Here is a 10,576-nt window from a genome sequence, read left to right as displayed (position 1 = left end):
AAAAAAAAAAAAAGGACATCAGATTCAAGTAAGGCAGGAACAACCATCAGTTTCTATTGTATACAGTTCTGTATTGTTCGAAGATTTTTTACAACAAGCATGTATTATGTTATAATTAAGAGATAAGAAACAATAAAAAAATAAATTAGTGGGGGTGGGGGTGGGGAAACTCCACTTGAGCCATGTGGGGAGAGAGAGAGGGGTTAAAATAATAATAATGATAATGTGAACTCTATTTAATTGTATAGTTCATTTTACTTTTCCTGCATATACATTCATTCAGCCAATGTTTGTTAAACAAGTACAATGTGCGATATAAAATAGTGAATATAAATCTAAAATGTTTTGGTGGTTTTTATTTGCCAAAATCTAAATTAAGAATTCTTTAAACAGTGAATAACAACCACTCTAAATTTCCATGTGTGTAGTGATCTGTTGCTATTAGTGCTATTGCTGAAGAAATAATTTTTTTTACCATAAGGAAAATAAAGAAAGTGATCCTTACGGGATTTTTAACAAATATTCTTAGTCTATTGTAATATTAAATACTTAGGAGATTATTTTTAGGCTTAAATAGTTATGTTGTACTCTTATCACAGTAACAAGAATGTTTTTTCGACAAATATGAATTACACATTGTGTTCATAACTCTGAGTTATAGTATTTGAATTTTAATGTCTTAATAAATTTTTTTGAATTTATAGAAAAGACTGTAGTCTGCTGACCTTTTTAATATTCTGCTCTCTCATTGGCTACCTCTCTTAAACCTTTCTTCCATATTAGTAGGAATTGTTACAAGAAGAGGAGGAGTGGAAATGCCAGCCAGTCAGAGACCAGAATATTAAAAAGGTCAACATTGTACGGTTTTCTGCTATAATTCATAAAAAAATATTAAACATCCAATATTTCATCTCAGGACCAAGATGGTAATGAGGACGGAAAATGGCACAACATTAATTCATCTTCGTGACAAATACCGTAATGAGAAAGGCAGAATATAAGCTATAAATATTTGGTTACCATTTTAAAAATATCTTCTATGCTTTATAACATAATGAGAGTAAATTTATACTTCCTAAAGTTGAGTCCCCGCACTAAATACTTTTCTGCCTTTTAAATTAATAGGACTCCTTTGGGACTATACTAAAATTAGTCTTTACCCCCAAGAGAGCTGCTACTACCATGAGATTGTAATAAATAAATATTAAAGATATTCATTATGATAAAACAAATGAGTAGAAATTTTATTTTGGCCAATTTCCACTTTCCCCATTATTAAAGTCTTTGAACGTGACTAATTACAATTTTCTCACCATTTTAAATGGTTACTTCACCACTTTTATATCAACAGGATCTCCAAATACAATAGTATTCCTTCATGATTAATCCTACCACATGACAGACGTTGCATCATATGACTAATAAGAACAGAAATTAGAGATTATATATTCAGTGTCTGAGGGAACTCAGGTGGTAGATCAAATCAGGCAGTAAGCCCCAAAGGCATTCAACACAGTTTTGTGTCTTTCTCTTTCCCTGTGTATACACCTGAGGTGAGAGGGAGGAGAACAAGAGTCCTAGCAGAACTCAAATTCCAGCTGAAATTATTTTACTGAAAGGACTAATCGCAGAGTTGTGAATGGGAGTGAGGCAGCCAGAGACTAGAAACAGCAGAAATTCGTTATTGCCTTTCGGCAGAGGGCAAAGAGAGGAAATCATGTCACCAGAGGACCGGAAGAGCTGGAATCCTGGATGAGGGGTTGGCAACAGGCGCTGTCGTCACGGAGGGATGAAGCCGCTGCCAAAACAATGATGTTAAGTAGGAAGAGAGGAGAGAAGAAATACCGCTACCTCTCCTTTCTTGTGTCCCATTGACCAAACCCAACCTAACACCAGCTATCAAGGAAGCCTCAGGGACGGTCGCATCAGGGTTCAGCTCTGTGGCTCAGAGCAGGGAAAATGATGGGCAGGGGCATTAATGGACAATAAGCAACAGAGATGTTAAGGGGGATACTGAGGAAGTTTGCTAAAGGCAGTGTTCGAGGTCTCTTAACATGAAAAGGAGCACAGTGGAGGGAGGTGAGGATGGCTGGAAGAGAGAATGGAGATGGGGATAGAGGGAATGAAGGAAAAGGAAACTGAATATAGCTGAGTCTGTCTAGAAGTTAGTGAAGCTATTTCTTTTAGAATATCATTTGGAAAACCACCTTAAATGAATTTAAAAACAAATAAATCTGCCAAACAATTGTATAGAATATCTCCTGGCACATTCATTTTGAAATCAGAGATGATGCTGAGACACTGTGAACTTTGCTCTTTGGTATTTTTTTTTCTTTTCTGAGATCTTTGGACATTAAAAAAAAAAAAATCCCCTATGAAATCTGCCAGTCCAAGTTCTTTGATATTCAACCAGTTCTTGGTATAGTGAATACAACTAGAGTGTTGAGTGATTTGTTAACAAGAGCATAATCACTGCCTGCCTTTTTACCATAGCTTATTTACTACTAACAAATATCATCTTGCAGTGCAAAAGAGTGCCTTTCGCCCACTGGTTCCTGGAGTGCTTTATGAACTAGGAATGCAGGAGTAGCTGAAATAGAGCTCTCTCTGGGGTGGAATAAGACAGCTGTTAGCCTTGCAGAAATGTTGCACAACAGCCTGAGTGGAAACCAGGGAGGGTTCTCAATCTAACTGAAACTGCAAGAAGAATTTAAGTTGATGGATTAATTGCTGAGGTTGGCATTTATTTAAAAAACCAGGGCCTTTTTCTTCACTGGTAGTGATGGGCACAGCAATGTCGTTCCATTTAATAGATCCTGTGGTTTCCATTGAAGAGATGAGGAAACTGAAGTTCATGGCACAAATTCTGCTTGAGAGAACTGGATTGGAGCGCATGCCCTTTGAGTTTCTGGGTGCTAGTTATCTTTTGAGTCACGTGGCCGACAGGAGCATCGGCTGCAAAGTAATGACTTTGTACCAACGTGAGAGAAAGAGCACACCCGTGGTGCGCACATTTTTGCAGAAATCGGGCTGCTCTGGGAAGGTCGCCATGTGATCCTGACTCAACTTGACCCTACATAGTTTCTGAAGTCAGTCAAGTTCCAAGAGCCAGAGGTGGTAGAGATGCAAAACACGCCCATGCCTTCAAGAAACGGCAGATTGTGAGTCAAGGAAATTTAAACCGATTAGTTTGCAGTGGGCTCCTCTTGCCTAACACTTCTTTCATGCTGGAATGTCACATTAATTGGTTCTTAATTGAATAATGTGCTTCCAATTTTCAAAACCCAGCACAGTATAAAACAGAGGAAGTCAGATTCTTGCTCTTTGGAGTTGAAAGTCATACGGGGAAAGATACAGTTCATAAGGATGAGACCCTCATGGAGGTGGGAAACTGTTACCCAAGCACTTCTCAGCACTGTGACACACAACTCTTCCGGTTGTTAATTTTAACATAGAAAGCAGTTTAATGCTACATGTTTGGAAGAGAGAGTGCTCCTGAGGTTGAAGATGAGGACTAAAACTTCCTCAGCTCCTTGATTTCTGGAAAACCAAGATCTCTAAATGTAACTGTGGTTAATTAGCCATTTCTTCTACAAATAAACAACTTGTTTTTAATTTGTGTATTTAAAATAAGCCATTATTTGGTGGTAGCTGGTTAAGTCCTAGATATGACAGCTTCTTATCTGCAATTAGATTTGGACCAAAAGGTCTACTTTCCACCTGAAATTAAAAACCTGTTTGTTCATGTTCTCTCTTTGGAAATGTTCCATGTACAGGCAAGTTTATTTTTTCTATTCTGAAGAAACATTATTTTTAAACAAGGGCTGTGTTCTGAATTCATATGGTGTGAAAAGTAAGATATAGAAGGAAAGTTGGTTTCTTGCAACAAATAAACCTTTTTAAAAAAAACTCGTCAAGTTTCTGAGTTATTTTTTCCTAATACGGATGTGCCTGGGGGGAGAAAAATCAAGCAGAGTTCTTTAGATCACAATACCTAAGAGTTAGGTATTCATTTTCTTTCTGTCATATCTTTATCATACTTGCTCATCTTAAAAGTGAGAGAAGGGTTTTTCTAATTGCATGCTCAAACACGGATCATTCATCAAACTTGGGCTATTTCTGCCTCTTGCATCAGAAGTAGAAATTACATTCTTTCTCCCCCTTGCATCATGACCTGTGGTCTCAGGTAGCACTTAGCAGTGCATAGTGCAATTGGTAGAGACTTTGCTTCTTCTTTTAGGGATCCACTGGTCCCATGCTTATTGTAAAAGTAGATGGGAAAAGGGAAGAAACAGGCCATGAGACAATGCCATTTTAACCACAATCTCTCCAATTATATTGTGTGTGCTATGATGATAATATATTTTGGATCAGGAAGTAGTGATACTGTGATTTCAAAAAAACAAACCTGCGTATCACCAATAAATCAAATGCACCTATTGCTTCTCATTAATAAAGAATCCTTGTGGGATTGCCTCATTTAAAAACTGAGTCTGGAATAAAGGTCAACCAAAGGTGCGTCTAAGAAATGCATAGAGATCTCAAGTGAGCTTCTTCTGAGCATCTCCAGCTGTGGAAGGCCTCTGACTCTCAGTCCTTGTGGGCAATTTACTATGCTGACACCATGATCACACAGCTTCGAGTTAATTACTCTCATTCACTCAAACACTCTCCTTTCTACTCTAACAAGACCTCCTTTAACTTCACTAGGACCAAATCTGGCATCAGAAAAGCAAGCATGGGAGCAATGCTGCCACAGGAGATGAATGTCTCCCTGGGTACAAACTCAATAATAAGTGCAACATTTGACAAAGAAGAATGCCTCTGGCAGCCCTGCTCAATCTCTCTAAGAAATTGACACTGCAGAGTACAGGAGCAAAGCCCAGATAATGACAGCTACACAAAGCTTTTGTAAGCAAAGTCATCAGGCCCTTGTCAGCTGGTGTCTCCTTCCATGATCTCTTGCCTGGAACAGCTGGTAAAATCTGATCAATGGGATATTTTTCAGCATCTGTGACAAATCATCAGTCACTACAAGGTGATGCTCAACAGCAATGACCTGAACAACAACAACAACGAAAGTGAGAAAATGGATCCTGGATTGACGAGAGAGTTGCATTTGGTGGATTACAACTTTTGGGACCCTTTCTTCACCAGCTGCTCACCCAGCAGAATCCAGGCACTGTTTATGCAAGCAGCTACGCTCAGCTACCTTCTGTACTATATAGGTACCTACCTGCATTTCTAGGCTGCTTCTGGATATGGGGAGAGTCCACGGAGTCTTCTTTGGGTGACTTCTTCCTCCTTCAGTTGCTTTACCTGTAAAATAGAGGTAAACGTTGCAGGTAGAAATTATTGTTATTCAATCCAACGATCCACTCAGTCCATCCATTCATTTAGAAATCTTTTGTTTTCAGTGCATACAACGGCCAGGCTCCATGTTGGCCATTGTGAGGGACTGTCACTGTGAGGGTCGCTGATGAACATGAGAAGTTTGCTGGGGGCGTGGGGGGTGTGAGGATGTTGGCAAGTCATACACATGTCACTGCTGTAGAGTGTGATGAAGTCCATAAAGTTAGTGTAAAGTATGCAGGTGTTCCAAGGAAGCATTAAGCACTTGTGACAGAAGTTTATGAAAAGGACTTTACAGATGTGCAGCCGAGCAGGGGTTCAAATATCTCCTGTGCACCAGATTGAGAACCCTCAGTCCAGGCAGGGGGTTCTCAATCTGGTGCACTTCCCTCCCTGGGAATCCCTACCTGTGAGACCTCTAAGCGGTCTCTGGGAGGTGATCAGGCTCCCCCTCCACCCCAATGGGGATGGGCCTGCCTGGGTCCTGGGGCCCCAGGCCTTACCGGAATCTGACATCGGGACCAGGTCCTCACCTGCCAAGTCTCCTGAGTCCAGCGGGAACAGCAGAGCGGGGCCAGCCCAAGGCGACCGGGGCGGGAGACTGCTGAATATTAGGCAGGGCGCGCCTTCTCCGTTACGATCCCTCATTCCATCACCGCCCCACCGTTCGTTGCCCGCAAACTGGTGGCAACAATGGGCCAGTGGGGTTGCATTTCCCGGTCAGGGAACCAAATGTTACGAACCTGGACCGGATCTCCCGACAGAAGAACCAAGCGGCACTTGGAGATCTTGGAGGATCTTGGAGGTTTTTTTTAACGCTGGCAGGCTTAGGGGAGAGCGGTCTCCAAAGGTCTGAGCCCAGAGCACAAACAAAGGAGGCAATTTATACACGTCTACTTCCGCATACTTGGCACTTTTGGTGCATTCAAGAAGCGGGTCAGGGAGAAGAACCCGGAAGAGCCCCGGGGCAAGGACTGGGACTCTCTCGCTGGCTCGGTCGGCCATCTTAGGACACAGGTTTTCCTTATCAGAGCGATCTCTGAAAGAGATATTTAAATAAATATTTCAACAGGACGCCCCTTTGCATAAAATGCTTTGCTGGAAACCATCACAGCAAAAGGCAAGTTGTGGAGCCAGTGAAAAACCTAAGTGTTTATGGAGTTGGGGGGGGGGGCTCCACTTGAAAAGAAAATGCCTATGTTCATGAAAAATAAAAGGAGAGAATCACCGGAAACCCTGATCTGCTAAGAGAATCTGGAAAAGCCGTCCAGCTACTGTAAGAGGCAAGAAGGACAGACCTGCTGCTGCGGTGGGGAAAGCCCCCAGCTTTAGACACACACACACACACACACACACACACACACACACACACACACGTTGTCTCTTCCCAACTGCAGCTCAAGGCTACTTCAACTGTCAAAAGTGCTAGAGAAAAATTTGTCTCCTCCTTCCTACAGTTAATTATCATTCAACCTGTAAATATCACTCACTCCATTGATTGTGCTGTGAGTATACTTTTTCTCTTTAAAAGGCCATTAAATCCGGTATAAGAGACCTATTAACTTTCTACTATAAATAGTCTCATAGACGCTAACTCCTTCATTGTTTGAATCAGACACTGTAGTTCACGCAGATGAAATTCCGTGCGAAGCTGTGACTATATGCCTTCTGCCGTCCACTCTCATCTTCCCCTCAGTCCTGGGAACAATAATTCAGTTTCCAAATACATTAAATGTGTTGTAAATAGTACATGCCTCCACAGCGCCACCTCAATGGACTGATCGACCTTGTTGCGGTGTCATAAATTGGAAGGCATCTAATAAAGCTGCCACAGGCAGCCAGACGTTGTTGTTCTGAGACTTACCAGGCAGTTCAGCAAAGCACCGCACCTTGCTCATTTCTCCCCCACCAGCCCTCCTCTCTTCGCTCCTGGAGATACACCATTGCTGGATCTTAACAACAAGAAGAGTTGTAAAAACAGCATTTGTGTACACTTTCCAACACACAGAGCCCATTTATGAACATTATCTTATTTGTTCCTCATCCCAGTATCATGAGCTTGCAGTGGAAGCTCTTATAAAATGTTCCCAGTTTTGTAGATAAGAGAACACAGTACTACCTGTTCGAGTCATATAAAAATCCCAAGAGCTGAGGTTGGCTAAGACAAGCAAGACCTCTGGGACATGTTCTCGTGGTAGTGTACTCTCTGACCTTGACTTCCCATTCATGCAGAACCTGAGACAGATTCCAGGTTAAGTGGGTGTGGGAGATGATCCTAGGAAGTACCAGGAAGGGAGAGGGGACAGAAGACACAAAGGGAGACAGTCAAGGGTGCATTAAGGAGCAGGTACCAGTGTGGACACTTGGGACTTAATTCTGAAGGGGAGCATTGTAGATAGTGTGGGGTGATCCTCCCTGAAGGCAAGAAAGTTGGAGTATCGAATGGTCCAACTCCCATCCATTATTGCCGGAACCTGTTCTTTGGGGGACTGAGGGGTTAGCTCTCTGGAACTCTGTCCAGGCTGAGAGGAATCCCCAGACTTTCAGATGCTTGCTTGCTGGAGGACATCAAGACGAGCCAGCGAAAGAGAGCGTGAGTGCACCTAGGGTGGTGCTCCTCTGTCCTCAAACTCATCGATGTCCCCCGTGGTGTTACAGTGCCAGACCTATGCAATGAGAACATACAGCTGGATTTCAGCTTTCTTTTCTATGCAGCTGCGTTCCTGACATCCCTATGATCCTCATCTTTTAACGTACTAGACACTCTCCTCCGACGTTTGAGGCTAAACACCTTCTGACACATTCCTCCCCCATTTACTGGTGGGACACCGCCTTCCCTCTTCAAAGTTTCTTCTCATATTGCAGATTTACTCCAACGCATTTGTGACTGATCACTTTAAACATCTCCCTTCTTAGGAGGCAAAACAGATCAAAGTCTTCATTGAAAATGGTCAGCAAATGTGGCCCTGGGTCTATATATTGTTTGGTTTGACTTTTAAAATTATAACTAGCTGTTACAATTTTAAAGTATTACAAGATTTCACCTAAGAATTGGAATTCTCTTCTCCTGAAGCATCAGATGACCTGGCTGCCCCAACCCACGTGAAGACAACACAAGGATCTGCTCCGGGGAAGTGGAGGCTGTCCCCTCTGGACAGGGTGTCCATTCTGCAGTTACCTGCATCCCCATCACCCCTACCCCCAGCCATCTTCACTCATTCCGGCCACCTGCCTGCTTCTCCAGGCTTATGCATTTATGATGCCTGACCTTCAAGATGAGAGAGAAGATTCTTAGAAGTTGTTGTTTTTATTTGTGATCCTCTGTCGGTGTCCTTGAAGTCACACTGTCTAGTGTATAATTATTCTTAGCACTTACCTAACCTTCTAGCTCTATAAGAGAGGAAGGGTTTTTTGAGATCTTTGTATGAGGGATGATACAGACCGTTCTATCAACCTATGTCTAATTTTCATTAGAATTGTCCTAGATAGCGTTTGAACTTTAAATCCTATAAAGTAGAAACAAATCAGTGTTTGGCATAGAAATTGCCAGAAGAAGGAACGAGGAAGGCATTGAGATCATTTCATCTGGATGTGTTGACTCAGCCTTCCATTAGCTGTATGTTGGAGCCACACCTGTTCATGAGCGTCTGCTGGTTGGGAAAAGCAGCTCTGAGTTTAATTAAGTTCTATGTGTGGGAGGCACGTGCTTTGCAGCCGCAGCAGTTAGATTATTAATGGGCGCCTATATTGAAGCATTCACATTTTTGAAAGGCTAATTACACTATAATTTTGGTTGTAAAATGTTGCTTTGCCAAGGGTGGAAGTTGTATCATGTATTATTATTAAGTTGTACCTTCTTTTTTTCAATCTTGGGGGAACTATTGGTTTGTTTATGGTAATCTTTAATATTCAGTTACTTCTCATGCTTTCTTACTTGAGGCATCTAACTCTTGAAACTGAAAAAAATAGGCTGCAGGCCTGTCAAATACCAAAAAGCTACCCTGGAGTTTCCTGGGACTTGCCTGATTTTTCTTTTTTTTTTTAAAGATTTTTTTTTTTTTTATAAAGATTTTTTTTTTTTTACTTATTTATTTGAGAGAGAGGATGAGAGGAGAGAGAGAGCACATGAGAGGGGGGAGGGTCAGAGGGAGAAGCAGACTCCCCGCCGAGCAGGGAGCCCGATGCGGGACTCGATCCCGGGACTCCAGGATCATGACCTGAGCCGAAGGCAGTCGCTTAACCAACTGAGCCACCCAGGCGCCCTGCCTGATTTTTCTTATGAAGAAAGTCAAACTGTTCATAGATTGAGTAGACTAGATGTCATGTTTTCCTTTGCTACCTCAGACCCATGATCTCACCAGCTGTACGATTTTAACCCTTCTGGAGGGAAGATTGAAGCTGTTACCTAATGAGCCAATTCTGGAATCCATACTACCATTGCCTGGTTATAGACACACAGGTAGGGCTCCAGTTGATTGTAATGGGAATCACACGATTTTCCGATTCAACGACCTAATTGAGAGTCCTTGTGCTAGAAGTTCTGTTTACTGCATATTCCAAACCAAAATCAACACACATACCTTCTACCCACATATCCTCCCAGTGAAAATCATGGTCACTTCAATGACATTTTAGTTTTACCAAGTCACAGAGAATGAACCTATAGAAAAGAATATGAATAGTGAGTAATTAGTGGTTGTTGTTTTTTTAAGATTTTATTTATTTATTTATTTATTTATTTGAGAGAGAGAGAGTACAGAGGGAGAAGCAGACTCCCGCTAAGTGGAGAGCCCGATGCGGGGCTCGATCCCAGGACCCCAGGATCACGGCCCGAGCAGAAGGCAGAGGCTTAACCGACTGAGCCACCCAGGTGCCCCTAGTAATTAGTGTTTTTATATGCACTGGCAAGAGCCTCAGGGAGAAGAGGTGTTTTTCAAGCGGCACCTATTCAGAGCAGTCCTCTGCTGGGCTGGGGCTAGTCTGGTAGCCCTGGCAGGCGAGGGCTGTCACTGGCATTCACGTTGCCCACCAGCCCAACATCTCCACGTGCCTGTTCAGACAAGCATTGCAGTAGCTGGCTAAGTATCTTGCGATGATAAAAAGACACCATTTCCTCCCATTACATTTTGCTATATTTGATTTTTTTAAGATTTTATTTATTTATTTGAGAGAGAGCATAGAGAGAGTGGGAGAGGGAGAAGCCGACTCCCCGCTGAGCAGAGAG

General features: G+C 42.3%; 1 long non-coding RNA gene across 2 annotated transcripts in view; it reads right to left on the bottom strand.

Moving 5' to 3' along the window:
• The window catches only part of LOC145720484 (uncharacterized), an 18,179-nt gene extending 11,792 nt beyond the window's left edge, over nucleotides 1–6,387 (bottom strand). For both annotated transcript variants that reach the window (XR_014143416.1, XR_014143417.1), the window contains exons 1-2: nucleotides 5,886–6,387; nucleotides 5,237–5,319 (exon numbers count right to left, since the gene is read on the bottom strand). This is a non-coding gene — a long non-coding RNA (uncharacterized LOC145720484). The remainder of the gene's footprint in view (nucleotides 1–5,236; nucleotides 5,320–5,885) is intronic.
• Nucleotides 6,388–10,576: the final 4,189 nt, after the last annotated feature.

The sequence above is a fragment of the Leptonychotes weddellii genome, chromosome 3 (assembly GCF_054177405.1).
Source record: "Leptonychotes weddellii isolate Sample4059 chromosome 3, ASM5417740v2, whole genome shotgun sequence".
Lineage (NCBI taxonomy): Eukaryota > Metazoa > Chordata > Mammalia > Carnivora > Phocidae > Leptonychotes > Leptonychotes weddellii.
Note: the sequence above shows the minus strand (reverse complement) of the source record. Positions and strands in the feature narration are given on the sequence as shown.